The sequence below is a fragment of the Nerophis ophidion genome, linkage group LG01 (genome assembly GCF_033978795.1).
Source record: "Nerophis ophidion isolate RoL-2023_Sa linkage group LG01, RoL_Noph_v1.0, whole genome shotgun sequence".
Classification (NCBI taxonomy): Eukaryota; Metazoa; Chordata; class Actinopteri; order Syngnathiformes; family Syngnathidae; genus Nerophis; species Nerophis ophidion.
In genome coordinates, this window is record NC_084611.1 from 72,923,449 (window position 1) to 72,945,723 (window position 22,275).

Here is a 22,275-nt window from a genome sequence, read left to right on the forward strand (position 1 = left end):
GGTCAGGTGCATTGTGAGCTGGGCGGCAGCCGAAGGCAGGGCACTTGGCGGTCCGATCCTCGGCTACAGAAGCTAGCTCTTGGGACGTGGAACGCTGTTATTCCAAACACTTCTAATTAAAGCCATATAATACAACCTCTATTAGACAGTAAGGAAATGATCCAAATGAGATGTTGGTACAGTTACCATTGATATGATACATAACAAGACATACCTTTCCAATCATTGATCCACTGGGCCTTAAAACAAGACTTGTCACATCCAGATCAAATAAACTCGGTAGCTTCAGCCTCAGGATTACGTCTCGCTCTTCTTTTGGGCACGATGTCTATATCATGTGTTGATGCGCCTAACAAATCCACACATAAAAATGAAAAAAGTCAGTGACACAGAAATAAAACAAAGAACCAAACCCTTCAAAAACTGTTAAATTTAGGATCAGTGCAGACATGAAGCTTCTCAAACAAAGAACTAATGTAACAATATCAGTAACATGCCTACTCCACAGTGCTTATCAGCTTGACATATTTGTATTTGAGAAAAAGTATAAACAATTTGAAGAACTTTAGTCTGTCTTGTTTAAAATTAAGAAAAGGTTTACTAGCATAGTGATCAAGGGTGATGGGTCAAATGCAGAGAATAATTTCACCACACCTAGTGTGTGTGTGACAATCACTGCTACTTAGAATCTTCCATGCAACTTTAAAAAAAAAAATTTAAACGCCTTGGCCTTGGCCCAGAACTGAAATGCTTAATTTGACCTCATAAAATCAAATCTGATTGCAATTAATAACAACAAACAGTTAACTGTTGTTTACAATGAACTATTTTCCTATGTTAAAAAACATTGGTCTATTTAATTACGTTAAACTTCATTTTATGCTCACCTGATTCAACCATGCTGCCGAAGACTGTCAAAGATGGTTTGTGACCAAGATAGATGTCCCCCTCCGGTGATGCAGGTCCCGGAAGTGCTGTTCACTGAGCGCTCTGTTGTGCTCAAAATCGTGTGTGAAGTTTTGTATTTCGATTATAAATGGTCCTTTTGGAAAACCCTTTTTATATATATTCAATATTAAGTGTGATACGTGAGCTGTATAACTTCCATGAGGAAAATAATTAACTAGTGATTTAGCCATCTGTTAGGATCAGACATCATCCAACGGCCAATCAGGCGGCGCCTAACTGAAAATTGGACCAATCAGACGCCGAGACTCTTCACAGTGGGCGGAAGTAACCATCTTGAATACAATGTGAAGTGAATACCTCCAAAAACAATCCCCAATTGAATCCAAAATTTGTCCCAAAGATAAAAATACCAAAATCATGTGCTATTGTAACCATTTGAAAATATTAAATACTGTATGTAGTTTGAATTCCATTTGAATTATCGCCTTTGTCTCAATCAAGGTTGAAAGTTTTTTTTCAGGCACATTTAAAGTAATTATTGTGCGGCATTGTATTTTAGACAACAGAATAGAAAAAAGCCCAATACAGTAAAATACTGAATCAAACCGATTAAATCATCACCATAATCCCTTTATTATTGATTGTCTAGCCCAAATCCTCTCCAGATAAACCAAATGAATAGATAAAACTAACATAAAAAAGGTTGAGATCATCAGATCAGTTGAAAATGTGTTACTTGATTTAGATTTCAAAAGTATGTTCATTGCTGTAATGATTATATGTTTTTCAAATGTTGGAGTGTGTGAGTTTCTGCCCCACACGACATATGAGGACATATGACATATGAGGACAAGTGTGTGTGTGTGTGTGTCATAATAGCAAAGATGGCCACTAGGGGCAAAATCGAAAGTGACCCAAAAAATTACACACACTTTCACACACTTTTTCTGAAAATTTGACAAATGAAGACTTTAGAGATTTTTGGTCTGGGAACATGCTGGGAGGGTCTAGAACACGATAGCATTGCGGGAAATATGGGGACATGGAAAATGTCCTCATATTTCAACAGGTCCTCATATGTAAGGTGAAATTTCATAAAAATGTCCCCATATGTCACTTTGACAAACGCACACACACACACACACACACACACACACACACACACACACACACACACACACACACACACACACACACTCATTATTGTAATTGTTACCTTCTTGAGATCTTTGAAAAATGCCTCCCTCTTTAAGGACCACCCTTTCTAGATGTATAACGATTTGTATTTGCAACAATAATAATATACACATACTATGCAAATATAATAGATGATAAATGGGTTGTACTTGTATAGCTCTTTTCTACCTTCTACTCAAAGCGCTTTGACACTACTTCCACATTTACCCATTCACAAACACATTCACACACTGATGGAGGGAGCTGCCATGCAAGGCGCTAACCACCACCCATCAGGAGCAAGGGTGACGGACGTGACGAAGTTGGTACTAGGTGGGGATTGAACCAGGGACCCTCGGGTTGCGCACGGCCACTCTCCACTGCGCCACGCCGTCCCTTAAAAAAGTAAAAGTAAAAAAGTAAAAAACACACCAATAAAAAAGCAAGCTTTTAGTTATTTTTTGAATTTTTTATTTTTTGTTTTTAATTGGTTTTTAATCTGCATTATTTAATTCAAGTTATTACAGTATGTGTCTATATACAGATTTATTTAATTTAATTGATTAATTTTGGCCAAAGAGGGCTCATTTCAATTTCTTACACACACTTGTTATTTCATATGTTGGCCAGAGGGGGAGCACTTCAAATTTTTACACACACTTGTTGTTTCATATGTTGACAAACAGTCAATTTGAAATATCCCTTCTTTTTGGGACCACCCTAATTTTGATAGATTTCACCACCAGGGGTGCAAATGAGACATTCTCTATTAGATGCAATGGTTTTCCGTATTGGGACCATGATTTCGGTCTTAACTTGTTCACCGGTCCTCATGTGGACGGTACTTTTCCTTGTTGATGTCTCAAGAAGGGTAGAAATACAAGAACACGCACGCACGCACACACACACACACACACACACACACACACACACACACACACACACACACACACACACACACACACACACACACACACACACACACACACACACACACACACACACACACACACACACACACACACACACACACACACACACACACACACACAGTAAAATGCCTAACTATAAGCGCACCTATAGCAATAAGAGCACGCATGCATATAAATAGTGCATACCGGTAGTAGTCCACAGCCAGTGCAGCCCAAATGAATGCAAACACACACAGCGATGCAGCCGTAGCGATTGGACCATCACAGCAAGCAACACTTGCCTGTGATAAGACAGAAGACAAACACCATAGAATGTGTGATCGATCGATCTTGAGCGCATCGCAAACACTGCAGGCAGTGGCCATGTGGCACATGTATGACAAAACATGTGAGTGTGATACAATTGATGGTTACTGCTGGGTTTGTTGTTCTATGACACAATGATAACAAACACACAGTAAGTCTCATAAAAACACACCAATAAAAAAAATAAAATAAATGAAGGGTTCCAGCAGCTGGGGTGGAATTACCTGAGTGGTCCATCAACCCATCCATTTTCTACCATCATTCCCTTTTTGGGGTCGCGGGGGGCGCTGGCGCCTATCTCAGCTACAATCGGGCGGAAGGCGGGGTACACCCTGGACAAGTCGCCACCTCATCGCAGGGCCAACATAGATAGACAGACAACATTCACACTCACATTCACACACTAGGGCCAATTTAGTGTTGCCAATCAACCTATCCCCAGGTGCATGTCTTTGGAGGTGGGAGGAAGCCGGAGTACCCGGAGGGAACCCACGCATTCACGGGGAGAACATGCAAACTCCACACAGAAAGATCCCGAGCCTGGGATTGAACCCAAGACTGCAGGACCTTCGTATTGTGAGGCAGACGCACTAACCCCTTGCCACCGTGAAGCCCCGGATGGCTACCAAAAGCGCCTTATTGCAGTGAAACTTGCCAAAGGACATGTAACCAAATATTAACATTGCTGTATGTATACTTTTGACCCAGCAGATTTGGTCACATTTTCAGTAGACCCATAATAAATTCATAAAAGAACCAAACTTCATGAATGTTTTTTGTGTTTGTGCTCCAATCACTCAATCACAAAAAAATAAGAGTTGTAGAAATTATTGGAAACTCAAGACAGCCATGACATTATGTTCTTTATATATATATATATAATGTCTTTAATGTCCTCTGTGTTCTTTGATGTTTGACGTTTCCCTCTTACACACATGTAAGAGGGATGTGTTCTATGGCTATGAGTTGTTTTTTTCCCTTGGCCTCAGTCTGCACCCCCTCTCCAGGGCCCAGGCTAAGACCGATTTTTTTTATTTTATTTTAATATTCTATCCCCCCCCCTTGTTTACCTGTATCTCATCTTTTTTGTAAGGGGCGCTGGAAGCCGATCCGGTTCTGTCTACCTGTAATGTTTGTCTGATCTTGAATGGGATTGTGCTAAAAATTTTAATTTTCCTGAAAGAACTCTACTGACGGAATAAATAAAGTGCACACACACACACACACACACACACACACACACACACACACACACACACACACACACACACACACACACACACACACACACACAACCCACACACACACACACACACACACACACACACACACACACACACACACACACACACACACACACACACACACACACACACACACACAGTTTTTATCTAATTTTCAAAAATCATAATTATGAATGAAAATTATTACAATCAATTTTAAATTTCAGTAAATGAAAATTGTGAATGTGAATCACTCTAGAACAGTGGTCCCCAAACTTTTTGTAGCTGCGGACCGGTCAATGCTTGAAAATTTGTCTCCAGGACCGGGAGGGGGTGGGGGGAAGGGTTTTCTTCATAAAGAAATACAATCATGTGTGCTTACGGACTGTATCCCTGCAGACTGTATTGATCTATATTGATATATAATGCATATATTGTGTTTTTTATGTTGATTTAATGATTAAAAAAAAAAAAAAAAAAAAAAAAAAAAAAAAAAATATATATATATATATATATATATATATATATATATATATATATATATATATATATATACATATATATTTCTTGTTTGGCCTGGTACCAATCGGTCCGTGGACCGGTACCGGATGGGGACCACTGCTTTAGAATAGAGTTGATTAAAATGACACTTTGAGCATTGTGTCTTTTCAAAAATATGTTATTAAAATGGATAAGTGTGCACACACGAAGTCAGACAGACGACCAAATACAGTATGTACATTAAGATTTTTTTTTAGTATATACATACATTCTATCGGACATGAAGTGGAAGAGACATCACAAAGAACTGGGCTTCCAATTCAAGTGATTGCAAGATGCATTGTTCAAATGTTTTAAATAAAACCACGTGGACCTTCAGTGTTTCAGATTTATAATTTCCCTTCCACTCGGCGAAACAGCGGCTTGGAAAACGCGAACAAATGAAAATAATTTCTTTGCAATCAAACGTTTCATTTGTCGTGTCAATGGAGGCGAGGAGCGTGCTTGTGAATTGTAGACCTTCCGTTTTATGGAGTAGCTCTAATAGTCACAGCCCCTCAAGTGCTTAAATTGCCATCAAGTATTAGGGCTGGGCTTTCATCAGCATTTGATCATGAATGAGCAAGACCCTTGGAGAGCACCTTAATGAACATCAGCATGGGCATGACTCACATCAAACACAACACACACACACACACACGCCTCATTTCCACACAGTGCAAATATCAGCAAACAGCTGACGCTGCTCTCTGCTGACCCACTTCCTGCTGCACCGTCTTCAAAGACAGAAGTAAAAGTGCCGAAAGGAGCACGAGGGGATTAAACTGAAAGCGAGGGAGTAATTGGTGGCTGCATCTTTATTTCAGTGAGTGCGAGGCTCTTTATAAGGACATATAGTGGAGTACGGCTCGCCGGGGGGCACACATTCACACACTGCCTCCACCTCCAAATGTTCCATTCATTTACAATTTACCGAAGGAGACACTCGTCTTCATTTGGGATTCACACGTGCTTGCCTGTGGCTGATGGCTATTTCATCATCCTCACAATACAGACAGTCGCAAGAAGTTACATGAGCTCCCATGCATGTGTAAGAATGTATATGTGAGTGTATGGAAGGGTATAACTGGCTGGCTTGAGCATTTGGAGATAACTGGTAGCTGAGATAGGCGCCAGCGCCCCCCGCGACCCCGAAAGGGAATAAGCGGTAGAAAATGGATGGATGGATGGTACACACCGTAACTTAAGGGTATTGTAGTGATAAAGATGAAGATGCAGACATTCTGGTTGGTCACAGAGCCCAGTACAGTGGTTCTTAACCCGGGTTCGATTGAACCATAGGGGTTCGGTCAGTCGGCCTCAGGGGTTCGACGGAGCCTCTGTCCAAACCTGACTAAATAACAAGTTCAATGTTTTATTATTATAATCAAATGACAGCAATCATTCTCATGAGATTATTTTGTAATATAAGTGTTTTGGCACACTTACAATGACAAAAAAACCCATTGTTTTTCATGAGCTCTGTACAAGGTGGGGTTGGAAATACTTTGTACCCCTTTCAGATATCGCATTTAGGTCCAACTAAAACAGGGGTGTCAAACTCAAATAGACTGGGCCAAAATTTAAAACTGAACAAAGCCGCGGGCCGACGTTGAACAAATTCATTTTTTAATATTGACCCAAACAACTTTTTCATTGAATATTGAACAAGCAAGGCTTATATAACTTTATAGTGACATGCAAAATTGAGTTTAAAATAATAATAATAATAATCAAAAAATATCAATGGCATATCAAATCAAATTTAAATAAAAATTGAATGCCCCTTTTGTATTTGCAGCCTTCTGAGGTAAATATTTACATTAACTTTTTCCAGAGGCTAATACATTTGAAAATAAAATAATGAATAAATCAACCGTTCAGGCCTTTTTACTGCTCAGTTAATGTCGGGGCTCAGGTGGGTGGGGTAAGGGGGGCGGGTTTGTTTGTAGCGGGGAGGGGGTGTATATTGTAGCGGTCCCGAAGAGTTAGTGCTGCAAGGGGTTCTGAGTATTAGTTCTGTTGTGTTTATGTTGGGGAGGAGACCCTGTCCCATGCGAAGGAGTTCAAGTACCTAGGAGTTTTGTTCACGAGTGATGGAAGAGTGGATCGTGAGATCGACAGGCGGATCGGTGCGGCGTTTTCAGTAATGCGGACGTTGTACCGATCCGTTGTGGTGAAGAAGGAGCTGAGCCGGAAAGCAAAGCTCTCAATTTACCGGTCGATCTACGTTCCCATCCTCACCTACGGTCATGAGCTTAGGGTCAAGACCGAAAAGATAAGATCACGGGTACAAGCGGCCGAAATGAGTTTCCTCCGCCGTGTGGCGGGGCTCTCCCTTAGAGATAGGGTGAGAAGCTCTGTCATCCGGGAGGAGCTCAAAGTAAAGCCGCTGCTCCTCCACATCGAGAGGAGCTAGATGAGGTGGTTCGGGCATCTGGTCAGGATGCCACCAGAACGCTTCCCGAGGGAGGTGTTTAGGGCACGTCCAACCGGTAGGAGGCCACGGGGAAGACCCAGGACACGTTGGGAAGACTATGTCTCCTGGCTTGCCTGAGAAGGCCTCGGGATCCCCCGGGAAGAGCTAGACGAAGTGGCTGGGGAGAGGGAAGTCTGGCCTTCCATACTTAGGCTGCTACCCCCGCGACCCGACCTCGGATAAGCGGAAGAAGATGGATGGATGGATGGATGGATGGTGTTTATGTTGTGTTACGGTGCAGATATTCTCCCAAAATGTGTTGGTCATTCTTGTTTGGTGTGGGTTCACAGTGTGGCGCATATTTGTAACAGTGTTAAAGTTGTTTATATGGCCATTCTCAGTGTGACCTGTATGCTGTTGATCAAGTATGCCTTGCATTTACTTACATGTGTGTAGAAGCCACATATATTTCGTGACTGGGCCGGCACGCTGTTTGTGAGGAGGAAAAACAGACTTGACAGGTTGTAGGGCACGCTAAAGGCAGTGCCTTTAAGGCACACCTCCAATATTGTTGTCCGGGTGGAATTCGGGAGAATGGTTGCACCGGGAGATTTCCGGGAAGGGCTCTGAAATTCGAGAGTCTCCCGGGAAATCGGTGAATGCGGTGTTACAGCGGCACCGCTGTATAACACCGGCGGGCCAGCTCTAATGTTAATTTGATATTGCCTCAAGGGCCAAATTAAATTACATGGCAGGCCAGATTTGGCCCGCGGGCCAGAGTTTGACACATATGCACTAAAACATTCACTCGTTGCACAATGAGATGTAAACATGGGATCATCTGTACATTCCTGTAACGTTCTGTTTGTAAAATATATCTTTATTTGTATTTCTTTAATATAGTAACATCAATAAATTAAGAAAAAAAATTTGATTTTTCACTAAAGAAGGGTTCGGTGGATGCACATTTGAAACTGGCAGGGTTCGGTACCTCCAACAAGGTTAACAACCACTGGTTTAGTAGAAATGTTCTATTTATGTCATTTACAGATACAATTTTTTTTCTTGCTTGGATGTGTCTTTCAAATTTATTCAGTGCTTGATTTCTTTGTTTAGACTTAGACTTCCTTTTGTTGTCATTCAAATTTGAACTTTACAGTACAGATAAGTACGACATTTTGTTGCATTGGCTCGTTGTATCCATCCATCCATCCATTTTCTACCACTTGTCCCTTTGGGATCGCTGGGGTGCTGGAGCCCATCTCAGCTGCATTTGGTCAGAAGGCGGTGTACACCCTGGACAAGTCGCCATCTCATTGCAGGGCCAACACAGATAGACGGACAACATTCCCACACTAGGGGCAATTTAGTGTTGGCAATCAACACTAAATTGAAAAAACACTAAATCAATCAAGTATTTAGTCAGCCACCGATTGTGCAAGTTCTCCCACTTAAAATGATGACAGAGGTCTGTAATTTTCATCATAGGTACACTTCAACTGTGAGAGACAGAATGTGAAAAGAAAATCCAGGAATTCACATTGTAGGAATTTTAAATAATTTATTTTTAAATTATGGTGGAAAATAAGTATTTGGTCAACCATTCAAAGCTCTCACTGATGGAAGGAGGTTTTGGCTCAAAATCTCACGATACATGGCCCCATTTATTCTTTCCTTAACACGGATCAATCGTCCTGTCCCCTTAGCAGAAAAACAGCCCCAAAGCATGATGTTTCCACCCCCATGCTTCACAGTAGGTTTGGTGTTCTTGGGATGCAACTCAGTATTCTTCTTCCTCCAAACACGACGAGTTGAGTTTAAACCAAAAATTTCTATTTTGGTTTCATCTGACCACATGACATTCTCCTAATCCTCTGCTGTATCATCCATGTATCCATTTTGGTATAAATTCAACACGTCGTGTTTGGAGGAAGAAGAATACTGAGTTGCATCCCAAGAACACCACACCTACTGTGAAGCATGGGGGTGGAAACATCATGCTTTGGGTCTGTTTTTCTGTTTAGGGGACAGGACAATTGATCCGTGTTAAGGAAAGAATAAATGGGGCCATGTATTGTGAGATTTTGAGCCAAAACCTCCTTCCATCAGTGAGAGCTTTTTGAATGGTTGACCAAATACTTATTTTCCACCATAATTTACAAATACATTCTTTAAAATTCCTACAATGTGAATTCCTGGATTTTTTTTATTCACATTCCGTCTCTCACAGTTGAAATGTACCCATGATGAAAATTACAGACCTCTGTCATCATTTTAAGTGGGAGAACTTGCACAATTGGTGGCGGACTAAATACTTTTTTTCCCTACTGTATCCCCAGGTGTATGTTTTTGGCGGTGGGAGGAAGCCAGAGTACCTGGGGGGAACCCACGCAGTCACGAGGAGAACATGCAAACTCCACACAGACAGATCCCGAGCCCGGGATTGAACCCATGACTACTCAGGACCTCGTATTGTGAGGCACATGCACTAACCCCTGTACCACCGTGTTGCCCTAGCTCGTTTTGGTGCAGGATAAAGGAGGAATAATGTGCAGGTATAAATAAATAGATTACTGTACAGATTAGTCTTCTAACGATACCAATATTTTGGTACCGGTACTAACATTTTTTTGATACTTTTTGTTACTTTTCTAAATAAAGGGGACCACAAAAAATAGAATTATTGGCATTATTTTAACAAAAAATCTTAGGGCACATTAAACATATGTTTCTTATTGCAGTTAAGTCCTTAAATAAAATAGTGAACATACTAGACAGCTTGTCTTTTAGTAGTAAGTCAGCAAACAAAGGCTCTTTATTAGTCCGATGATGTATTCAATAACATGTTGTATCATTTCTATTCTATTATTTTGTTAACATTATTAAGGACAAGTGGTAGATAATGAATTATTAATCTACTTGTTCATTTACTGTTAATATCTGCTTACTTTCCCTTTTAACACTACACTTCTGTTAAAATGTGATAATCACTTATTCTTCTGTTGTTTGACACTGTACATTAGTTTTGAATGATACCAGAAATTTTGGTATCAATCCAATACCAAGTAGATACAGGTTCATACATTGGTCATATTTAATCTCCTCATGTGTCCAAGGACATATTTCTTGACTTTATAAAAATAATATGAATGAATAAAATCAGTTTATTTCGGTCATATAATCAAACATCAACCATTTTGTGTGACCAGTTTAACAGTACAGATTAGACATAATTATCAATCATACACATTTACACAAATAAGGAAAAGAAAAGAAAAATAATGACTGAAAAAGGAATAGGCTGAAGCCAAGGCTTATATTTGCCTATCCTATGCATATTATATATATTATATAACTATATATGATATATACATATAAAAGAAACAGTAGCAGTCATGGCGCCTGTTGTTTAGTTGGCCGTACTCTCTTTATACTCAACTCTGCAAAAGGATAGACCAGGGGTGTCAAAAGTCCCACTAGATGAGTTTGCTACGTATAAAAATTAACCTACAATTTCTGGAATGAAAGAAACAGCTGTTCTAAATGTGTCCCATGAATAGCTATTCCTTGTATCTTTGTAGATGATGTTACATATGTACAAAATAAACCACGTGATGTCGAAGAAAATGATCAAACTAAATAAATAATATCCTGTAATTTGATTTTGATATAATTTTTTATCTTGACAGACACCAATGAGTTGCTTGATGAATGTTATCACATATTTTTTTTCAGAAAATATAAATAACGACAAATAAATGATTAACCGCTACGTCTAAGTGTAAAGAAACCCTAACATTATGATTTGTACATTTGTGCCTGTTCTATTTTCAAACAAAGACAACAATCGGAGGTTGTCTTTATTTTTAAGTTATCGTGCCGTGATTTTACCAGTCCAGCCCACTTGGGAGTACATTTTTCTCCATGTGGCCCCCGATCTAAAATGAGTTTGACACCCCTGGGATAAAAGGAAAAAATGAGCTTATTGACTACAATGGCAGACTTGCACAAAGCACTTGGGATATATTCATACCAAATAAGGAGATATCCGCTGATGTCACAATTGTGGTAAAAAATCACCAAATGGAGCAAATCCAAACGACTCATTTGGAGGCAGTAAGGCAAGATTATTTTATAAATATCTCCACCTTGCCTCCATTGTTTGAATTGATATTTTTGGGACTCATCCCTATCCTAAATACACAAAACCAGGTACCAATAGGTAAGGCCTATAAGCAGCCTCCCTAGCACCACACACATCATCAGCAGATGCAGAGAGCTTTCTGCATCATTAAGTATTCCACACACTCTCTTTCATGCTCTCCCTTCAGGCAGGAGGCTGCAGAGCATCCGGAGTAGGACCACCAGACCGAGGAAGAGGTTTTATCCGGAAGCTGTTAAACTGCTGAACTCTGATGGTGTTCTGTAGAAAAGAATATCAATCTCCCAACTGTCCTTAATATGATGAGCATACATTTTTTTTTTTTACATTTTAGATCAGGGTTCTCAGACACACAGCCCGCAGGCCAATTGCGGCCCGCGAGACTTTATTTTGCGGCCCCCACCATAATATGAAAGTTTAATGTTAGTGCGGCCCCCGAGTTTTATATGAATGGCGCTTGACAGCGTTGTGTTATTTGGGTCCAAAATTACTCTTTCAACGTTCTGGGTTGCCTACCCCTGCATTAGTGGAAAAGCGGCAAATGAGTGAAAGCGACAGAGACATCGCCATGGATACCAGGGTTTTCTTACGTGCCTGTCTGCAGTCACACGGCGACACCTGTCCGTAAGTAATAACAGTCCCTGATAACCTGGACCAAGTCAAAATGTTTATTTTTTTATTTTTTTATTATTTAATTTGCATTGCCTCACATTTCTTGATTCTCATTTTGTTCATTTATATTTTGATTTTATTTTGTGTTGAAAACAAAAATAAAGACATTTAAAAGGTTTTTTTTAAAGAAATATTTTCTTGCGGCCCAGCCTCACCCAGACTCTGCATCCAGTGGCCCCCAGGTAAATTGAGCTTGAGACCCCTGTTTTAGATAGATAGATAGACAGTACCTTATTGATTTCTTCAGGAGAGTTCCCTCAGGAAAATTACAATTGCAGCAGCAGTGTACAGAATTGAGATCGAATATAAAAAGTAAAAAGTGTAAGGGGGTGTAAATGGAAACAAAATGGAAAAATATTACAATGATACATATAAAAAACAGCAATGGGAATAAAAAAATATAGTAGTAAAATAAGAATATAACAAGAGAAACTAGGCAGTAGTGACCATATTATGAAAAAGTATTGCACTGTTATTGTTGTATTTTTCTTGCAGTATAGGATATCTATTAGGGCTCTGAATCTTTGGGTGTCCCACGATTCGATTAAATATCGATTCTTGGGGTCAAGATAATATATCGATGTTTTCGATTCGATTCGATTCTCGATTCAAAATCGAAATTTTTCCGATTCAAAATGACTCTGTATTCATTCAATGCAAAGGATTTCAGCAGGATCTACCCCAGTCTGCAGGATCTACCCCAGTCTGCTGACATGCTAGCAGAGTAGCAGATAAAAAAAAAAAAAAAGCTTTTAAAAATGTAAAGGACAATGTTTTATCAACTGATTGCAATAATGTGAATTTGTTTGAACTATTAATCGAACCAAAAATATGACTTATTTTATTTTTGTGAAAACATTGGACACAGTGTGTTGTCAAGCTTATGAGATGCGATGCAAGTGTAAGCCACTGTGACACTATTGTTCTTTAATTTTTATTTTTATAAATGTCGAATGAAAATGTCAATGAGGGATTTTTAATCACTGCTATGCTGAAATTATAACTAATATTGCTACTGTTGTGGATAATATTCATTTTTGTTTCACTACTTTTGGTTTGTTCTGTGTCGTGTTTGTGTCTCCTCTCAATTGCTCTGTTTATTGCAGTTCTGGGTGTTAATGGGTCAGGTTTGGTTTTGTAATTGGATTGCATGGTTATGGTATTGCTGTGTAGTGGTTTGTTGGGTTGATGAAAAAAAAAAATAATAAAAAAAATCGATTTTTCGTATTCGAGTCGATTTTTTTCCCACACCCCCTAATATCTATCTATTTTTCTATATTCATATATTCCAATGAACATATGCTATTAATAACCTACTCTATTTTAATCAAAGTCTATTTATCTCATTATAGTTCTTGTGGTGCTACTACTATTCTTCACAGCTTCAATATTACAAATTTGGATGCTTTAAATGGCCGCTTGGCACCATATCTGCTGAGTTGTTTTTGAAAGCTGTTCAAGGCTTGGATCCATTGCAGTCTCTCCAACATCAAAGTAGGGGAAAGTCTTGAATTGAACTGTGGCCCCTGAGGCAAACTTCCATTTTGGCAAAGTAGCGGTGGTAGAAGGAGCCGTATGCGAGATGCTGCCACCTACAGTGAGCACGGTAATGAATTCAGCTCAGCGGCGACAAAGAGCCTCTGGCAAATAGGAACAGAGGTTCCAAAATCGGCTGCAATGAACCTCAATCATACGCCACTTAGCCTGCCTGTCTGTCACTCAAAACAGAAGCATGAATCACCGGATTAAAAGGGGAAAATAGAGCTGAGCGAGGTGAAATTGGAAGAGTTTCCTATTTAGTAGGTCGTTCCACATAAAATCCTAGTAATTGTAAATTTCCCCCCACAGTGCAAGATTCATCCTGGAGGATTATTGCACTGAAATAGAAGAGGTCGGACTCATTCCGTGTACGTTCTCGGTGAATATGTTTGTAGTGATGGGCGTCCATGCCAAAGGGAGCATCCAAAGAGATAACGCCGCCTCCGAGGGACCAAATTAGGAGCAAAACGTGCGTTGTCTGCACTTGTTTCTGCGTGTGTGTAAGCTCATGCCCGCAGGCGATGGGCAATAAAAAAGTCAGTGGGCGTAAATGTGAGGCATTACCTTGGGATGCGAGTAACGGCCAAAGCAGAGACGGCGACTGGCAAAAAGGTCAAGGCGAAGCAAGGAGAAGAAACGCCTGCAAAAGGTCGACTGGCTACACAGGGGGGAGAAAAGAAAAAAAAAAAAAATTCCATGTGAATAAAATCACGGAACAGCGTGTTCTCTGACCTCCGTTGAAAGAAATTAGCCGAAGTCTGATTGAAATTATACCTGAGGTGATGAAGGCTTGATGACGGGCTGCAATTAAAGTGTGAAATTGTCATGCGGTGCTCATTTTCTGGATGTGTGAGCGCTCACTTTTTCTTTCTGTAGTCTGATAAAATCAGCTCCTCTGTGTGAGTTCCGAAAGAATGAAAGCCTGTGAAAGCATGTGGAAGTGAAAGATGTTGCACTGATGTATTTGTGTTTGTGTGAGGGACCATTTGTTCGTGATACTTCTCGATTCATGATAGGTTACTTAAAGGCCGACTGAAATGAGATTTTCTTATTTAAACGGGGATAGCAGGTCCATTCTATGTGTCATATTTGGTCATTTAAAGCCTTTTTATTAGCGAAAGGAACAGTTTTGTTTTTAATAATCTAAATTTCTGAATAAAAAAACACATGACATTTATTGTTTCTAAAAGTTTTTCATGATTTTTCCCCCTTTTTTCGAATCCCTTAAACAATATCAATTTTAGAAAACATGGGAAAGTTTGGAATGTTAGGGTAAATCATCATCCCACATCCATCCATTTTCTACTGCTTGTCCCTTTCATTTTACCTTTAATCACAAACTTGTCCGCCAATGGGTGTTGCGTTTTGGAGAAACTCCTTCTCCACTCTACCAACCGGTATAGCTCGGTTGGTAGAGCGGCCGTGCCAACAACTTGACGGTTGCAGGTTCGATCCCCGCTTCCGCCATCCTAGTCGCTGCCGTTGTGTCCTTGGGCAAGACACTTTACCCAACTGCGCCCGGTGCCACCCACATTAGTTCAAATGTAAAAATTAGATATTGGGTTTCACTATGTAAAGCGCTTTGAGTCGCTAGAGAAAAGCGCTATATAAATATAATTCACTTCACTTCACCTTGCCTTTACCGGAAGTCGCAGACGATGCCGTCACAAGGGTGAGGGCTCCTCACGTCCTCACATTGTTTATAATGTGAGCCTCCAGCAGCAAGAGCTATTCGGACCGAGAAAACGACAATTTCCCCATTAATTTGAGCGTGGATGAAAGATTTGTGGATGAGGATATTGATAGCGAAGGAATAGAAAAAAAAATAGAATAAAAAAATAAAGTTAATAAAAAAAAGGCGACTGCATTGGGACGGATTCATATGTTTTAAGACACATTTACCAGGATAATTCTGGGAAATCCCTTATCTTTCTATTGTGTTGCTAGTGTTTTAGTGAGATTAAATAGTACCTGATAGTCGGAGGGGTGTGTCCACGGGTGTCTTCACGCCATTCTCTGAGGGAAGTCGACGGCAGCTGCATGGACGGCGCAAGCTTAGCTGATCTCCGGTAAGAGGCGACGTTTTACCACAATTTTCCTCACCGAAACCTGCCGGTTGACAAGTGGTCGGGATCCACGTTCGCTTGACTGCTCTGATCCATAGGAAAGCTTCACCTCTGGGAATTTTAAACAAGGAATCACCGTGTGTTTGTGTGGCTAAAGGCTAAAGCTTCCCACCCCCATCTTTCCACTTTGACTTCTCCATTATTAATTGAACAAATTGCAAAAGATTCAGCAACACAGATGTCCAGAATACTGTTTAATTGCGCCATGAAAAGAGACGACATTTAGCCGCAAATGGTGCTGCGTTAATATGTCCCCTTTCAACCCAGGACGTCACGTACACGCATCATCATTCCGCGACGTTTTCAACAAGAAACCCCGCGGGAAATTGAAAATTGCAATTTAGTAAACTAAAAAGGCCGTATTGTTATGTGTTGCAATGTTAATATTTCATCATTGATATATAAACTATCAGACTGCGTGGTCGGTAGTAGTGGGTTTCAGTAGGCCTTTAAGATGTCTGGACTGTACCATTTTCCAGTCTGAAGTAGGATGACTAATTCCGTTGTTTCTTAAAAGAGTCTTTCTAAGATTTTTTTTAACATTGAGACACTTTTTTTGTGGTCCACATTAGTGTTATACTGTTTACCAGTATTAATATAGTACCGCGTTACTAATGAATCACCTTCGGTACTATACCGCCTCTGAAAAGTACCGGTCCACCCCCCCGCTTCCCCGTCGTCGTCACTTCGTGTCATTGCTGGTTTACTCGACGAGCATGTTCGGCAGTGCACAATCACGGAGTACTTACAAGCAGACACAGTGTGTAGACAGAAAAGGAAGAACAGACGCATTTTGGCTTAAAATCTTACAACAAAGGTGAAGTTATAACATTGGAACACCCACCAAAATAGGTGCTTTAAGACATGTCTAGCTAGCTAGCGGCAGTGTTTTAGCTACTTCTAAATCACTAATCCTGGTCTCCATGGCGACAAATAAAGTAATTTTATTACAAGTATCATCCCTGTAGGACGAGGAATAGCTAAACATGCTTCACTACACATCATAGCTCACCGGCGTCAAAATGTAAACAAACGCCATTGGTGGATCGACATCCGCTGTAATGATATCAAGTACAGACGCGTATTTAGTCGATACCACTATGATTACGTCAATATTTTTTGGCATCACATCTTCTTTCATTTTTTTAAATGTGTATTATGTTCATACATTCGGGAAATACATCCCTGGACACATGAGGACTTTTAATATGACCAATGCATGATCCTGTAACCATTTGGTATCGGATTGATACCCAAATTTGTGGTATCATCCAAAACTAATGTAAATTATCCAAAACAACAGAAGAATAAGTGATTATTACATTTTAACAGAAGTGCAGATAGACCATGTTAAAAGAAAAAATAAGAAAATATTAACAGTAAATTAACAAGTAGATTAATAATTCATTTTCTACCACTTAATCTTTATAATGTTGACAAAATAATAGAATGGAAAATGACACAATATGTTACTGCATATGTCAGCAGACTAAATTAGGAGCCTTTTTTTGCTTACTTACTTCTAAAAGACAAGTTGTTTAGTATGTTTACTATTTTATTTAAGGACAAACTTGCAATAAGAAACATGTTTAATGAACCTTGAGATTTTTTGTTAAAATAAAGACAATAATGACATTTTTACATTTTATTTTATCACAACATAAATGTATGTGCATTTATTTTTCATCAGTTTGAGTCCTCTCTTATGCAGTATATTCGATTATTATGCACCTGGGGACAGGTTGATTGGCAACACTAAATGGTCCCTAGTGTGTGAATGTGAGTGTGAATGTCATCTGTCTATCTGTGTTGGCCCTGCGTTGAGGTGGAGACTTGTCCAGGGGGTATCCCGCCTTCCGCCCGATTGTAGCTGAGATGGATGGATGAATGTATGGATGGATGGATTTATTTGTGTAATCAGCCTGACCGATGCCTTTGATAATAATATTTGTAATTAACACAATATTTCATATCATTTATGCTGTTAAATTGTAACTAGGTTAGATATAATTATTTAATAACATTGGAATCCTGAGTAAGATTAGTAATTCCGTGTTAATATTTGAGTGGGGCCCGGGGCCCTGTGGAGTGGAAAATGTGGGCCCCGAGGTCAAAAAGGTTAAGAACCCCTGATATGGAGGATAGTATACAAATAAAATGACTAGAATGTTCCATTTAAGATTGTGGTGGAGTGTAACACTCACTTAAAGGCCCACTGAACCCACTACTACCCACCACGCAGTCTGATAGTTTACAGTATATATCAATGATGAAATATTAACATTGCAACACATGCCAATACGGCCTTTTTAGTTTACTAAATTGCAATTTTAAATTTCCCGGGACTTTTTTCTTGAAAACGTCGCGTAATGATGACGTGTATGCATGACGTCACGAGCTGTTATGAATATGAGCGCTGCGCACACACACAGCTAAAAGTCGTCCGCTTTAACGGCATAATTACAAAGTATTTTGGACATCTGTGTTGCTGAATCTTTTGCAATTTGTTCAATTAATATTGGAGAAGTCAAAGTACAAAGACGGAGTTGGGAAACTTTAGCCTTTAGCCACACAAACACACGGTGATTCGTTGTTTAAAATTCACGAAAGTGAAACTTTCTTATGGATCAGAGCGGACATGGATCCCGATTACATGTCAACCAGCAGGTTTCGGTGAGAAAATTGTGGTTATAAAGTCGCCACTTACCGGATATCAGCTGACCTTCTGCCTCCCGTACAGCTGCCGGCGACTTCCCTGAGACACTGCGCGTCAACACCCGGCCGTGGACGTACACTTCCAACTATCAGGTAGTGTTAGACTCACTAAAACACTAGCAATACAAAAGAAAGATAAGGGATTTCCCAGAATTATCCTAGTAAATGTCTCTAAAAACATATGAATCCGTCTCAATGCAACGCGATTGCAATCGCGTTTTTTTTTTCTAGTCCGTCGCTATCAATATCCTTAAACACGAATCTTTCATCCTCGCTCAAATTAAGGGGGAAATTGTTGTTTTCTCGGTCAGAATAGCTGTTTTTGTTGGAGGCTCCATTTAAAGGGGAACATTATCACCAGACCTATGTAAGCGTCAATATATACCTTGATGGTGCAGAAAAAAGACCATATATTTTTTTAACCGATTTCTGAACTCTAAATGGGTGAATTTTGGCGAATTAAACGCCTTTCTGTTTATCGCTCTTTTTGCGATGACGTCAGAACGTGACGTCTCCGAGGTAATACAGCCGCCATTTTCATTTTCAACACATTACAAACACCGGGTCTCAGCTCTGTTATTTTCCATTTTTTCGACTATTTTTTGGAACTTTGGAGACATCATGCCTCGTCGGTGTGTTGTCGGAGGGTGTAACAACACTAACAGGGAGGGATTCAAGTTGCACCACTGGCCCGAAGATGCGAAAGTGTCTGCTGACAGACCCCCATTGAATGTGCCAGAGTGTCTCCACATTTTACTGGCGATGACAGACATGGCACAGAGACGTATGGATAACCTGCAGATGCATTTGCAACGATAAAGTCAACGAAATCACAAAGGTGAGTTTTGTTGATGTTGGATTATGTGCTAGTCAGACATATTTGGTTGCGGCGTGACTGCCAGCTAATCGATGCCAACATGCTACGCTAATCAACGCTAACATGCCATTTACCGGCGGTGCTAAGGCAGACATGGCACAGAGATGTATGGATAACCTGCAGATGCATTTGAAACAATAAAGTCAACTAATTCAATAAGGTGAGTTTTGTTGATGTTGACTGCTAGCTAATCGATGCTAACATGCTATGCTAATTAATGCTAAAATGCTATTTACCGGCGGTGCTAAAGCAGACATGGCACAGAGATGTATGGATAACCTGCAGATGCATTTGCAACTATGTTACGTTTCCTTCCACCCACATTTAATGCGAAAAAAACACTTACCAATCGAAGGATTTAAGTTGCTCCAGTGTCACGAGATGCGAAAGTCCTGATCGTTTGGTCCGCACATTTTACCGGCGATGTTAGCGCAGCTATTCGGCCATGCTATGGTTATGAATAGCGTCAATAGCTATTCGCTCAATAGCTTCAGTTTCTTCTTCAATACTTTCATACTCCAACCAGCCGTTTCAATACATGCATAATCTGTTGAATCGCTTAAGCCGCTGAAATCTGAGTCAGAATCCGAGCTAATGTCGCTGAATCTTGCTGTGGTATTCGCCATTGTTTGTTTACATTGACGGCACTGTTTGATGTCACAGGGAAATGGATAGTCGCATCGCAAATGGCGAAAACCAAGCACTTTAAAGCTTTTTTTAGGGATATTCCGGGACCAGTAACATTTAAAAAAACCCTTAAAAAAATACAACAAGCCACTGGGAACTGATTTTTATTGTTTTTAACCCTTTTGAAATTGTGATAATGTTCCCTTTTAAAATCAATGTGAATATATGAGGAGCCATCAACATGTGACGTCATCGTCTGCGACTTCCGGTAGAGGCAGGGCTTTTCTCAAGTTGCCAACTTTATCGTGGATGTTCTCTACTAAATCCTTTCAGCAAAAATATGGCAATATTGCGAAATGATCAAGTATGACACAGAATGGACCTGCTATCCCCGTTTAAATAAGAAAATCCCATTTCAGTAGGCCTTTCAGAAGTTAGGAATATAAAGACAGGACTGAACCATTAGTGTTTTAGGCGAAAGAGAAACAGTTTTATCATGACTCAAATAGTAAGAGGTTTTTCTTTCAGAAGCACATATAAAAACATGACCCCGATAATCCATAAGTGATAATCCGGTGATCTAACGACATTAAATCATAAACACATGCTCTGGATAATTAATCACATCCATGTTATTTACACACACTGAAGTGCTGAACATGATTTACATCATTATGATTATGAATGCCATAATTACTGTTAGTGCTGTTATTACTCTCATTATTAATAGAAACTTCATTATTATTAGCCTGCCTGCTGGTGTACTACTTAGTTTAATTATTATGTTAGACTGTCCGGCAGGATGCCGCTGCACAGCTCCGACAGTGACAAGGTCAGCAAGTAAGGAGATCCCACACTTACTTAATTCTGCCACTCATAATCTCCTGTAAATGATAGAGAACGCCTTAATTCTTCCCTTGCTCAATTTATTAGTGTGTGTTTGTGCTGCAGGGACCCAGCAGTGCATTACTGTCACGGCTAATCCAATTAATGTGTGTGTGCGTCTGGTTGGGCCTAAGGGGAGGAATGGGGAGCAGGTATTGGATGGCGAAGAGGGAGACGGTGCACCCCGCTGTGGGCGCAGCACGACGGGGAGACATTTTTTATCACCCCTATGATGGCCTTATAATTGGTGTGTGATATGCCGGGAATATGGAGCATCTGTGTGTGTGCGTGTTGCTTTGCACTTGTGTGTATTTTATGCATTTATTTGCAAGTGTGCACATTTTGTACAATGTGTGGAATTTACAGAGGGAGTGTGATGGCGAGGTTATTAGTGTCAGGCTTTCTCCTGACAGTTTGTCTATGTTTTAGTTTTTTTCCTCTGCATTTGTCTGTTTCCTCTGTGTTTAGTATCTCCTGTCTTTAGTTCCTGTCTAGTGCTCTTATTTTGTCAGCTTCCTGTCTTGTTCCCTGAGTGCTGTGTTCCTCCTCAGCTGTGGCTGATTGGCACCTGGCCACACCCGTTGCCAATCAGCCTGCTCCTATTTGTACCCACTTTGTCTTCCAGTCAGTGCTGGATCATTGTCGTTGCCACATGTCGCTCCTGTCGTTGCTATCGTGTTGTTTTATTGCAGCGTAGCGGTAAGCTACATTCGTTTGTTTGTAACTTACTGTCTTTTGTTCCTGCTTCTGTTTTGTTTTCACTCTACAAGTAACGACTTCTGTTTTCCTGTTTGCTACCCGCTAGCTTCCACGTTAGGCCCTTTTTTGTTTCTTGCTAGCTTCTATGCTAAAGACCCTTAGTTTGTTATCCGCCTCGTGCGCGCTTTGTGTTAGTACCCTTTTGTTTGATTTTGTCTTAGTATCTTTATTAAATCATGTTTTCTCACACCATGCCTGCCTCCATCTCTGCATCTTGGGGTTCGTCAACAAATAACTCTGACAATTAGCAGGGTAGGCGTAACTGGGAGAAATGTAATGACAAGTCTTTTTTGGTACAGTATGGTTTGGTTTCGTCCAAAATGCCGCCGCAGTTTTTGAATACCCTATCACAGTGTTTTTCAAACACTGTGCCGCGGCACACTAGTGTGTCGTGTGATACAGTCTGGT

General features: G+C 40.2%; 1 long non-coding RNA gene across 1 annotated transcript in view; it reads left to right on the forward strand.

Annotated features, from left to right (window-relative positions):
- LOC133538967 (uncharacterized) overlaps nt 1-12,456 on the forward strand; it is a 36,060-nt gene extending 23,604 nt beyond the window's left edge. Inside the window, exons 2-3 of the long non-coding RNA XR_009803149.1 lie at nt 9,845-10,060; nt 11,837-12,456. This is a non-coding gene — a long non-coding RNA (uncharacterized LOC133538967). The remainder of the gene's footprint in view (nt 1-9,844; nt 10,061-11,836) is intronic.
- The last annotated feature ends 9,819 nt before the right edge of the window (nt 12,457-22,275 follow it).